Source organism: Aethalodelphis obliquidens, unplaced genomic scaffold, assembly GCF_003676395.1.
Source record: "Aethalodelphis obliquidens isolate GAN/ISIS:26980383/991018 unplaced genomic scaffold, ASM367639v1 scaffold40, whole genome shotgun sequence".
Classification (NCBI taxonomy): Eukaryota; Metazoa; Chordata; class Mammalia; order Artiodactyla; family Delphinidae; genus Aethalodelphis; species Aethalodelphis obliquidens.
This window is the reverse complement of record NW_020837984.1, coordinates 17,212,059-17,225,807: the sequence shown is the minus strand read 5'-3', so window position 1 is coordinate 17,225,807 and position 13,749 is coordinate 17,212,059. Positions and strand designations below refer to the sequence as shown.

The 13,749-nt window shown below is 37.7% G+C and overlaps 1 protein-coding gene and 1 pseudogene across 10 annotated transcripts in view; one reads left to right on the top strand and one right to left on the bottom strand.

The window, feature by feature from the left end:
• EXOC6B (exocyst complex component 6B) overlaps nt 1–13,749 on the top strand; it is a 696,544-nt gene that overhangs the window by 116,278 nt on the left and 566,517 nt on the right. The gene's annotated exons all lie outside the window — the stretch shown is intronic.
• Nucleotides 2,093–7,718, bottom strand: LOC113633649 (dnaJ homolog subfamily A member 1 pseudogene; annotated as a pseudogene).

Sequence of the window (13,749 nt, the reverse complement as noted above, 5' to 3'; positions counted from 1 at the left end):
TGAACAGATAAATTTGATTTAATAGGCAACAAAGCAAATTAAAAAAAATAATATAAAAATCTTGAAAGTGATGATAAAGCTTGCAAATTTGTGATAACCAGAATGTTCTCTTTCCCTTGCCTTGAATTCTTAAGTTAAATATTTACCATTGTTCAGAAGAGAATATGAGTTCTTCAATACCTTCCTTTGGTTGCAAAATGTCACACTACCTCACCCCTGCCACTGTTGCAGGTTCACACTCATTTCATACTTGGGCATGTGTTCTGGTGAGTGAGTAGTCCCTGTGCTGCTGCAGGAGAAGATGGGGAAAGAGGGAGTTAAAAGAGCAGTGAAGGAAAGTAGTGCTGATAGGCTAGCTTACATATAATTTGACTTGGCCTCAGAGTTTTGTGGGAGAGAGCCAGTGTTAACTTTCTGTTAAATTTACAATAAAGGAAAATGACCTACACTATGAAGTTTTTCTTCGGTAGTTCGTACAATAACTGAACTTCATTCCGTTACAATATTCCTGGGATTTCCTGCAGCCTCCAAGTATCATGAAAAATTGTACCACACTAATGTGGAAATGAAATTCAGGTCACTGAACTCACTTTTTTTTTTTTTTTTTGCGGTATGCAGGCCTCTCACTGTTGTGGCCTCTCCCGTTGCGGAGCACAGGCTCCGGCCGCGCAGGCTCAGCGGCCATGGCTCACGGGCCCAGCCGCTCCGTGGCATGTGGGATCTTCCCAGACCGGGGCACAAACCTGCGTCCCCTGCATCGGCAGGCGGACTCTCAACCACTGCGCCACCAGGGAAGCCCCCTGAACTCACTTTTGACTTGAACTTGAGACCAGCACTTTCAATCTAACTTATCAGGTGGAAATGAATTGATCTTATTGACATAAATAAGATGCTACCTGTTTGTGTTTTTATTATATAATTTAGCCTCTGAAATATGCAATGATATGAAAGGTTATTTAAAATGATGCCTTAAATATAATACGTAAATATACAGCCTAAGTGCTGTTAAATATTACTGTACAGGGGGCCAAGAACAACCACTTTATTGTCTTTATTATCAGATTAAGTTTATTATTATTTTTTAAAAAGCCTTTATTTTCAAATTTTATTTATTTATTTATTTTTGGCTGCGTTGGGTCTTTGTTGCTGCGCGCGGGCTTTCTCTAGTTGGGGTGAGCAGGCTTCTCATTGCGGTGGCTTCTCTAGTTGCGGAGCAGGGCTCCAGGCATGTGGGCTTCAGTAGTTGTGGTGCGTGGGCTCAGCAGTTGTGGTTTGCGGGCTCTAGAGCACAGGCTCAGTAGTTGTGGCGCATGGGCTTAGTTGTTCCGTGGCATGTGGGATCTTCCTAGACCAGGGCTTGAACCCGTGTCCCCTGTATTGGCAGGCAGATTCTTAACCACTGCACCACCAGGGAAGCCCCAAGCCTTTATTTATTTGCTTATTTATTTTTGGCCTCGCAGCGCAGCTTGCCCGGGCCCTTGGCAGTAGAAGCACGGAGTCCTAACCACTGGACCACCAGGGAATTCCCATTATCAGATGAAGTTTAGATCTGTTCAGACACAGCCTCTCTCTGCCTTTCTAAATGATGAATGGAAGCAAGATGTATTTTCATCTCATTGGAATGAACTATTAAAGTTTATGTTTAATAGGTAGTGATCTCTCACTACAGGTCTGAACGAACTAGTATTCTTTCTTTTTTTTTGCTTTGTAATCAGTATATTAAGGAGACATTCATACATTTCAAGAATTGCTTAATTCTGATATCCAGATTTAAGCTTGTGAGAATATGACTTTAAACATACAATTAAAGCTATTCATAGTTTGCTATACTACCAACATTAAATTACAGTTTCTTTGGAGCATAAGTTAAATGGTTTAAAGTAAGCCTGTAATATACCTGCAAAACACCTTCCTAACTCATACATGCAAATTACTTCTTCATGTAAAGGTCTTATCACTCCAGCCTCTAAGTTACCCTGCTCTAGAAGTCACTACTCTTAAGGCTTACTGTGGTCCAAAGAGAAGGAAAAAAAAAAAAGTAACCAGGACCAATAACTAGATATATTAAAAAAAGATGGCCCAGCAGAAGGGAATGCAGTTCAACAAATGCAAGCCCTCAAGAAGCAGCATGTTGTATGATAAACCCCTTCTTTAGAAAGGTATCATTTCTATCACTGATACCACAGGCTAAATTAAATTATATAGCATGCCATCTTCAAGTAACAGTTGAGGCAATAGAATAAAGGCAGAGGCATCACAATGAATCCCACTTAATACCACTGTACAGACCAACACTTCTCTACAAATTCTCTGACTGCCAGTTAAATCCAGTTTTAACTTCATAGCTGAACAATTAAGGGTCATACACTGAAGTCAATACATATACCTGGCATTTCAGTCTAAGCTATTCCATGTACATAGCTGAAATCAGTTACAAAGTATGGCCTAACAAATGCTAGGGGAAATTTTTTAAAGTAGTTTTTACAAGTATTCAACTTATCTTGCACACTGAAGTCATCATACATACAGGGCAAAGTCAGCGCTTTTATATTTGAGTTTATTCTTCATTTAACTTTTAAAACACTACTATAGTTGAATATTAAAACAAACAATAGCAAGTAGTGAGCATATTATGATTATAGTTCTTCACTCAATCACTACTGCAAATAAAATGCCAGCAGTGAGTGTTATTCACTGGCCCCATTAGGAGGTCTGACACTGAACACCACCCTGAGGATGATGTTCATCATCCTCATATGCTTCTCCATTGTAGTGGCACTGTCTTTCCTGATTTGGATCAAAGTCCACTAGTTCTGCCTGGTCCATTTCATCAGTCTCTTCCACTTCCTTCCTCTCAGGTTGGAGTTTTTCCAGCAAAGAGAGTTTATCAGGGGAGAGAAAGCCATTCTCAGGAAAGTTTACCTTAAATTCATCGATGATGCGACCCTTTTAATGTGGTCTACGATAAATTGGCATGCCTTCATTTAGCACACACTTGATATCTCCACGCTCGACAGTCTGACCTGGATGAGAAGTGATGACTGTGGTGCGGTTGTCAAGAGTAGATATTGGCTTTTGGAAGCCACACAATGCCTCAACCAGCTGTATGTCCATACACATGAGAAGGTCTTCTCCTCGTCGAGTAAAAACAGCATGGTCCTCCTGATCTAAAATGATGATAATATCTCCTGGCTCCAGTCCTGGTTCTTGGTGTCTCCTTCACCGTGGAATGTTATCTTCTGGTCATCTTTCATGCCTTTGTTAATGTGAACTTCTAGAATTTTCTTCTCTCAAACTACCTTCCCTCCATTGCAGCTTTTACATCTATCTTTAGGACTGATCTGCTCCCCATGGCCCTGGCACTCCATGCAGACAGACTGAATTTGCTGGACCATTCCAGGTCCTATTTGATGAATTCTTATTTGCATTCCAGTACCTCGGCAATTGAGAAGCACTTTACTGCTCCTTTCTTAGCATCTCCGCCTTCACATTTGTCACAAATCACATTCTTTTGCAGATCTAGTTTTCTATTTGCACCATAAATCTTCTAAGGTTACTGTGAGTTGATGCACAACATTTTTACCTCTCCTTTCTCTTTGCATCCTGCCTCTTCCTCCAAAAAACATATCAAAGATGTCCATGGGGGAGCCCAAACCACCACCTGCTCCACCTTCTTTAATTGCCTGTTCTCCTCCTTTGTCATATAATTCCCTTTGCATCAGAGAGCACTTCGAAAGCTTAAGAAATCTGTTTAAACTTCTCTCCTACATTTGGATTCTTATCAGGGTGGTACTTCAAGGCCAGTTTCCTGTAAGCCTTTTTCAGTTCTTCTTGGGTGGCATTGGGTTTGACCCCCAAAACATCATAAGTGGTTTCTTTCACCGTTTTCTACAGTCGGTGAGATGAGTGGGTCAGTGGGCCGGTGCCGGCGTGGGGGAGCGGGAAGGAGCGCGTTGTGGTGCGCAGCTCGGGCAGCCGCCACTCCTCCGCCTTTTCGAGGAGCGTACTATATTACTCTGCTTGTGTATGGATGATGTTTTCTCAAGTCAGATATAACAACTGCATGATTGAAATATGGAATAGATATTTTAAAACAAAGACTTGCTTCTCTTTTACTTGCATCTCTTTATATGGTTGGGGTCCCCCTCTCCATTTCCTTTCCTTTTTCTTCTCTTATTTTTTCTCTATTTCTCTCTTTTTTTTTTTTCTCTCTCTCTCTTTCTCTTTCTCTGTTTGCCTCTCTCTTAGTTCTAGAAATCCTGCCTGTAAGACCTGAGAATTCAGCTTCATCTTGAGCAGCCTTACATGCTGACCACCCCAACTGAGAATCTTTATTTTAAAAAGTCAACCATGATATAAGATCTGAAACCATAATAAAGTTTGAGAATCGTGGTATTTGCTCTCTATTATGTGTATGTTTAGCTGTGTGGATAATGGTTCTTTGGTCTAAAGAACAGTTCCAAGTTTGACATTTTTAAAGGGTTTAAATTCAAGGATAAGAACTCATCAGTTCTGGTTCTTCCCAGATCTCAGATTTTCTTGATGTTCTGATATGCTTTCACTATTAATTCTAATTAAATTCTAATATCTAATCTTATATTAACACAGTGAATGTACAAAGCAAACAAGGACACTAAAGACATGTTTTAAAATGGTTGTTAAGTCTTGCATATTTTTACTTAAATGTGATTAATCCTTGGGCCCTGCCTACAGATAGTAATTTATTCTACTGTTTGAACTGCATCTTAAATTTGGCGAATGCTTTCTCACATTTCGTGCTTCTTTACCCCAAGTTTAGATCTGTTTAATATCATTTTATAAAATAGATCTCATAGAGATCTGGTCATTTGGTCATTTCAACTGTCTTTTATTTTTTAATGCTTTCATTGGGCTAGCAGGGATCATTAATACCCAAGAAAATTGGTCTCATGTAATTGACTATAAAAATTACTGTAACGTTTTATAAGTAGGAGAATTATGAGTTATAAAATGTTATAATCAAAGAGGCATTAGCACCAATCAAAGCTACTTTTACTTTAAAAAGGTTGAGTTTGATTATATTGGTTATAAGAACACTTCGAGATAGTGGTCTTAGAATGTAGACCCTTAAATGGGAGAAAGGAGACTGGATCCATTGCTGACTCTCTCAAGGACCATAGGCATTTACTTATTATCAACTTGGCTTGCACTAATTGCAGACTAGGAGAGGTGGTGCCTTACCTTATCTTTGTCATGCAGTTATAGTGATAATAGAGAATACAGAGCAGCAGTCAACTCTCTTTGTAATAATTTTTAGAGAAAATTAGCTCATATCCATTCCTAGTCAAGTCTTTCTTGTAGAAAATTTCTTTTGTAGTGTCTTCAATATTAAAGAGCATAGGTTTGGAGTCAAGAAAGCTGGGTTGAAACTTCTCACTTATAATGGGCAAAACACTTAATCTAAGCCTTATTTTCCTCTTTTATTAATGTGTCTAATAAGATCATGTATGTAAAGTACTTAGACACACAGTAGGCACTTAATAAATATGGCATTTTTGGATTTTTTTGTTTTGAGATCTATGTGATTTTATCAGGCAATTAGTCTTCAGTTGGGGTAGCTTGGGTATTGATAGCTTAATACCAACTGTCTTTCTGCCTCTCCATCTTCTTATTAAATGATTGCAACTACATTTTTTTCATAAGTAGTTTTAAACAAACTGATTTGGGAAAGCATGAGCCACTACTTTTAGAGGGAAAAAAATTTTTTTTAACCTGAAGGTTTTCCTTATTTTTTTCAGGCTTCAGTGTTAAGAAATGCAGGGTTTTTGTTTATTTTGTTTTTTGTACTATATTGCAATAATTGCTTTAATGTCAGTGAGAAACCAAACCTTACATCTGCTTAAATGGGCAATTCAGACCTTAGAAATTAGTGAGACTTAAATGGATATCTTTATTTTGTTGATGGAAATTGTATTTTGGGTTCTTAGTCTTTCTACAGTCTCTTGAAGTAACTTCACTATGCATGTGGTGATCGTGTTTCTCAGTTACTAGATTGAGCTATACTCTGAGCTCAGTGTATTTTCTCATCTCCTGTGCTGATACTTCTTGGTATGAACAAGTCAGTTTACTGGTATGCTGTACTTCCCTTTTGACAATTCTAGATGCCTGCCACGTGTGCAGAGTGTAGTGGAGCCAAGTTTGAGGTTTGGATTTAGAGCCCTCCCCGAATCCCCGTGGTGTGCCCTTTGACCTGGGGGATAGTTCTTACTGTCCCTGGAGAAATCCAGTTGAGAATTCCTAGGATTGTTGTGCTCTCAGTGAGTGCTTTATTCTTGTCCTCTGCCAGATGTTTTCTTTACTGAGCAAAAAAACTCCATCAAAATAATGGTAAGGGAACTGGTATGTGAGGAAATAAAAAGAAAGGAAGAAAAAGAAATATTCAAATATATTCAGGAGGGCCAGAGATGTGGACCTAAGGATGTTCTAGAACAAGAGGAATCTATTTTCTCACATCCTACTAGATCTCCCTGCTAAAAAGTTTTAGCAAGTAACCCTAGAGTAGCTTCAAAATTAAAAATATTTACATACAATATATCTTTTTTTTGGTGTCCATAACTTTTTAAACATGCATAGATTCACGTAAACACCACCACAAACAGAACAATTCCATCACCTCCCCAAATTCCTTTGTGCTACCCCTTTGTAGTCAAACCATCTCTCTATTCCTAACCCCTTGGCCATTGATCATGAAGTTTATCAAAAGTATAGGTTGGGAAGCATATTGAACAGGTAATGAGGACTACCAGAAACTTCAGTTAATTAATTATTGCTAATTATTATCTCACTGATTGAGAATGTGACATTTCTCTTATTCCCTCTTGTTTAGGATCTCAACAGAGAAATGAACCCCAAACTAAAAACGCAGAAAAATTAAATTTTTGCAATTGAATAGTGACAGATGACCACCTAAGTTGCTGCTTTTTTAGGTCTATGTGATTCTAAGCTTTAGAGGCTTTATGACCTCTGAACCTGACTGTACTGGGATGAATTCTTTCTGTCTTCATTAGGAGGTGAATGGATAAATGCCTGCACCAAGATGGCTAGGGAATAAAACTCTGGACTGGGAAGTATGGGAAGTAGTTAGATCATTAGAGGTGAATTTTTCACTCATAGACTCTTTTGTTCTTTGTTCTTTGTGAGAGGCTATTGAACAAAGCAGTGGCAAGAGTTTATACTGTGAGCCGGAAGTTTTCAACCGACTACATTTTATTTGTTTTGAAAGCTTGCAAAAAAGTTGTTTTGTTGACAAGTTCAGGCTACTTTACCTTCCTGACATAATTTTCTAATTGCACATCTACAGCAGATTTAGAACAGCTTTCAATTATTACTTTGTGTGTGCATGCAGAGGAGAAAATGCTCTGCAGATTGGGGCAGTTGTCTGGGGGGAAAGAAAAGGCCTTGTCATGTTGTAGTGCCTACTTGCATGTGTGTGTTTGCTTAAACTCAGAAGTCAGCCAACCATTGAGGCCTCTAGTGTGGTTAGCTATTAAAACAGAACAGTGATAATGGATCTTTATATAAATGTTTAAGTATTTGGAAATTTTTAAAATTGAGAAAATTCTGTTTTACAAATCAGGGTGGGCTGTCAGGGGAGATGATTATCTTATACCAGTTGAGATGTTAATGAGATTGGGAAGGAAGTAGGGAATTTAAGAGCCCTTATTTTTAAAGTCTTGCAATGCCAGTGCTTAAGATGTGTTCTGTGGCACACCACCATAAATCACAGAGGACTCACTTGTAGAATACTAGGTAATAAAAGGGATCTGGGACACTTGTTTGGAGGAGGGGAACCTATAGCTAGGATAGAGTTCAGGAAGTGGAACTAAGATGATAATCATTTACTGGCATTTTCTCGAGGGCATATGTCTGAATTGGCTTCATCTTATTGTTCGCATAGAACCTAGCACACTGCTTTGTACAAACTAGGCATTCAGCAAATTTTTGTTATATTATACATACATACACTTTTTTTTCCTTTGGCAGGGCACTTACGCATTTAAGGACAGAGAATTTCCATGGATATTGTAAGAGTTTTAATATTTTCCTGGTCTTCTTAGGCTCTTAATTTGCTGATGAAACCTGTAACTGTTATGTTCAATTTTGATATCTCGAGTTGCAAATTATCTTTGAAGAACCAGCTGAAACTTTTTCACTTAGGTATAATTTTATCTTGATTCTCCTCCAGTGAAACTTTCTCACTTCTGTATACCAGTGCTATTTTTTCTTGGTAAAATATTCATAACATAAAATTTACCTTCTTAAATCATTTTAAAACGTACGGTTTTGTGGCATTAATCAGTACATTCACACTGTTGTACAATCATCACCACCATCCATCTTCAGGACTTTTTCATCTTCTAAAACTGAAACCCTGTAACCAGTGAATTAAAAGCTTATGATTTGTGCTCCAGTACTGACTGAACAAATAAAATCTTTTATATATGTGTTGAGGAACTTGTGATCTCTTTCCAGGGAAGAAAAAAAGGCGAAAAGCAAAACCGGAATTCACACAATAGCTTTTTAATTTAATAAGAAATAGATTGTAGTTCTTGAATTTTATAGATAGGTTTTTCTCTTCTTTAGTTTCCTTGAGAAATTTGTTCAGAAGCAACAACTGGAGTAGCCCTTATTCTCTGAAAGTATTTCTAGTCTGTGTGTGTGTGTGTGTGTGTGTGTGTGTGTGTGTGTGTGTGTGTATTTTTGTAGTCTTTGTAACTAACAAGACAAATAGAAAGCTATATTTTTACCTTAGGTTTTGTTTTTAGTGTAATTACTTGCTGGCTTGAACCGTGGTGGTCTTAATCTTCTTTTGAGGGTTGTGCCCTTGAGTATGGTGATTTTATTCTGGTGTCAAAGAATTTAAGGATAAGGAGTATCTTTTTTTTCAGTACTATAATCTTATTTTTTGACTTAGGCTGAAGTCTGTTATTAATTTGTACCTTTCCCTTACTTCCCATATAAGAAAACAAGCAAATGTCAAAAAATAGTACGGCCTACTTTCCAACAGAATGACTTCAGCTCTCCTCAGTTTGTTAAACATATGAATCTCTTAGCTGCCCTGATGAAGAGGCTGTGGTCTATCTGGGCATGTGTTATGTTTGTCTTTCTTGGTAAGTCTTTAAAGCAGAGTTGGTCTTTTAACAGTGGAGAGGAGAGAGATCTATAGCAGTAGTTCTTAAACATTTTAGGGACGTAAACCTTTTGAGAATCCAATGAAAGTCATGAACCCTCTCCTCAGAAAAATTATTGTGTGGACACAAATTTTTCATAAAATGTCAGAGGATTTGAGTACTCTGTGAAATATATCCTTGTGGGAGCCATCTGGACTGTTAAGATCCAGTATGAGTATTAGATTCAGTAGTGTATTCTGAGATGCTCCTTTTCTAGTTTCATCATGGTTTGTGAAGAATACATAGTGAAAAAGCTTGAATAAAATTATAACAGTCTCACAGTTCAATTTTACATCATTAGTGAAAATGGATGCTATTTTTACTAACACACTGACAGGTAGATTCAAGATGTTGGTAAATTTTTCTGACTTGCCCAGTTTAGATAGTAGATAGGTGTCTGAGAATACGTTGACCTATATTGTATACTGTGAAAGTTGGATAAGGTTGTATTTCCAAACTTTGGTTTGCCTGTGATTTCTCCTGTGCTTTTGTTACTTCTTTTTTCTTCTTACTTCTGTTGTATAGGTACTACAGAAGAAATAGAGAAGGGCAAAATAACAATGAAAATAAATTTTAACTTGAAATAGCTAGTGATAGCATAATATGAGTAAACTTAAAATGGCATATTCAGTATGACTTACACTTAAAATTGGTCATATTCAGTAGACATAAAAAGGCATTTTATAGTACTTTGGTGAAGATTCACCTTTTTCTTCATAGAGAAAATACTCCTTTTTTCTGTACCTTAACCGATGTCCTAGAGAAACAGGACTTTTAAGCAGAAATTTGCTTGGCTTTCAGTACTCTTACTGCTTAATTATATGTTTCCACCATTCTTTATTGCTTCAATTCCAGTTTCAGAGGAAGAGGCTATTCCTCCTGTTTAAGACTGTTTCTTCCACTTGTGCTCAGTCTTATTTCTTTGTTCTGTCAAATGTTCCATCTTTCTCTTCCTTCCTTTTTTCTTCAACCTTTCCCTTTCACTGACTCCTTCCACTTTACAGTTGACATGCTCAGGTCTCCCTTTCATTGGCTTTACCACTGTAATCCCTCTCCCTGTCACCAAACCATCCAATGCTTTTCTTCCATATTTCCTGTCTTATTGAAAGGTATCACTGTTCATCCAAGATAGAAATCTGCGATGCTAAGGAATTTGATAGTTGGGTGGTAATCTAAGTGTAGTAAGTAGCATAGTAAGTAAAATATTGTGGGATGGGGGGAGGATTCATAATATTGTAAAGTAAAAATGCATTGTATTAGTAAAAGCAGAATATTAGAACCATGGAGATTCTTACTTCCTGGGATAGTTTGGAGCTTGTAATGTCTGGAAATAGAGGTGGACTAAATAGCTTGATGAGGCTCTTTTTTCAACTTTTACTACATGTACTAGAGCATGACAGCTCACTGAAACTTTTCCAAAAAATTTGACACCCTTATCTTCAAATGAAATTGAACATTTATACCCAGTAGCTGTATATTTGTATTTAAAAATTATATATGTATATTAATTTCAGTAGTAATACACATATGGTTCTAAACTTTTTTGATTATGGACTGCCTTCAGTAAAACATTTTTGTGCATATATACCTTATATATGTATATGTTATTTATTATAAGTGGTATACATATGTACTACTCTTATTAGCTACTGTCTCTGGGCAGGATGTATATTTAGGGAGAGAGTCATTGTTAATAATGCATTTAAATTCCCCTTTCAAATAGTCATTTTTATATTTCAAATTTGGGGTGTTATTTTCGGTCAGATCTGCTTTGATCATCCTTATATTTGCCACATGATATATTTGACAGGGGGCTCTTACCAGGTGTATCAGCTATCAATTGCTCTTAACAAACTACCTCAAAACTTAATGGCTTAAAGATAATATTGATATATTTTTTCTTTTTAAAAAATATTTATTGAGTGGCATAGCTGAGGCTTAAAAAAGAGGTTTGTTCATGTTAATTCTCGGCTTTTTTTTTTTTTTTTGGCTGTGCCACGTGGCTTGTAGGATCTTAGTTCCCCAACCAGGGATTGAACTCGCGCCCTTGGCAGTGAAGGCGTGGAATCCTAACCACTGGACCACCGGGGAATTCCCTGATGTATTTTTTCTTATGATTCCATGCATTTGTCTGCTGTCCTCACCTTGAAGTCACTCATGTGGTTAGCTGACAGTTGGTGCCAGCTGTTGTCTTGGTTCTGTACCTGAACTCTCACCCCATAGTAGGCTAAACTGAGCTTCCTCATAGCATGGTGGTCTTCCTCATAGCATTCCTCATAGCATGGGCTCAGACAGAGAAAGAGAGCTGAAGCTGCTGGGCCTCTTAGGACCCAGAGTCCAGAATTTGGCAATGTGCATCACCTTCTGCTAGCCAAAAGCAAGTAACAAAGCCAGTCCAGATTGAAGAGCATGGAGAAATGGTCTTTACCTCTTCATAGAAGCAGCGGAGTCACATTACTAAGGGGCATGCACACAGGGAGGCTTGATTCTTGGGGACCAATATTATAATGGTCTTACCACACCAGGATGAAGACAGGTGTTAACCCTATTTTTTAGTATTATTTCAAACCACAGTGTATATCTAGGGAAACATTAAAACCATTTGCCCATTTTCTACAAGTTTAACTAAAACTAGATAGTATAATCTAATTTTATTTAACTGAGCACATGTAGTCTGCAACACATCACAATAAACTGAAAGAAAATCAACAAATGAGGGTATTACTATCAACCACTCTGCACTGTTTTTCCTCAGTATATATATTGTGAATTCCATATCTGGTACTTGACTCTTTGTCAGAGAGTGAGGGTGTCAGTGTCATTTCTTAAATCAAATATTAGTAACTTAGTTTCTTTGTTTTTTTAAGATGAAAACAAATATAAGTACTAATGTATTGTTCTTGCATAACCTTCCAGGTAGACACCGCCCCACTCTGGAGACGATCAGTCTAACTGATGTGGAACAGTTATGTGCCACAAATCTGTGCCTGTTAGTGTCCACTCTGATAGAAATCAGTGATTCAGCATGGCAGTCTTGCTAGACTAAGTTAGAGTCCTTCTCAGTGGACTAAGCCAGCAGTGATCTAGGCCATCTTTCACAAATGGATCATAGATGGCACATGGGATAAAATGTGGCTGTTATTCTGGTTATAAGAGATTAATTGTACTTGTGGAAGAGGTAGAATATTCATATATTTTGTAGTTGGCATTTGGGGAAGATCTTATCAACAGTATGTGTGTGTTTTGGGGGTTTGTATGAGGAACTTGGGGAGATAATGGCCTTCCATCTCTGTTTTAGTAATTGTCTTTTTTGTTTAATCATCAGTGGTAACTTTCCTTTGGTTTCCATATTCAAAGAAACTTTAATAATATTTTAATATATTGAATATTTTAAACTTACGTTTAGATAGGAGATGAAAACAAGTGTTTATGTCTAATATATGAGGTTTGTTTTAATCCTTTGTTTCTACAAAACTCAGTTCACAGTTGAAGTTTCCTGATGTATGAGAGTTTGCTGATGTGAGTTCTTTAGCTTTTGATATATGATTGTCCTATTGTACTGCTGGAGTTTTGTGCTTTTACTAAAGAGTTTACTGCTTGAAAAGCGTTGTTAAAATTCTGGTGTACTCACAGCTACTTCTCTTATAGTGTGCTTTTCTGTGTCTTGGTGACTGTGGAGAGTGCTTCCTCCATGCAGCCAGCAGGATTAACAAATAGCCAAGCTGAACCTAAAGCATTCAACCTTCTTTCCTGCTTTGACCCCATAACCTCTCTTCTGGTTGGCAGTGTGCTGGTGTTGACAGTTCTCCTGGTTCAGCCAAAGGTGAAAGATAATTGCTTGTGGAGTAGCGGCTGGGATGGTATGTGTTTTTGCAGCAAGCACCCCCACCCCCGTCCCCAGGCAAAGCTTTGGATCTGGTGCACATTTCAAAGCATGTGTTAAACTTTATGTGATACTGATTAAAATAGAGGGCTCCAGGGTGAATTGGCAGAGCCCCACAACTGCATCTGCCAAATGACATACAGAGAAATGTCTTGCTACAAATGGAAGGGCTGAATTCTATCTCAGCAATATGTAAGCCCGCAGAAGGAAAGGTGACTCTGGGCATGAATACATACACAGCCTGTGGAGCATCCAGGATTCTTTAGTAACTTCTTTGTTCCTATGGCATTTTAACAGGAACGAAAGCCTTTTTATTTTCCTTCTCCTTTAAACAACAACAGCAAAATCCACATGGAAATAATAGTTCATATTACCATGTCCTTCACTTCGCCATTCCCATTGAACATTTATTAAAAACCTAACTTGGACTAAAGACAGAGGTGGAAGAACTATCTGCCTTCTGAAGCTAGATTTGTGGGTCTTTGGGATGAGATTTATGAATGTCATTGTTGAAGGAAGCAAACTTTTACAAAGCAGGTAAGTTTGTGTCCAGAGGTTTTTAGGTTCAAGATCTCCTCAGGATTTCTTTCTAAAAAGAAGTATGTATTTTTATCTTATGTGTAGATCAGCACTTCCCCAGAGGGAACATAAACAACA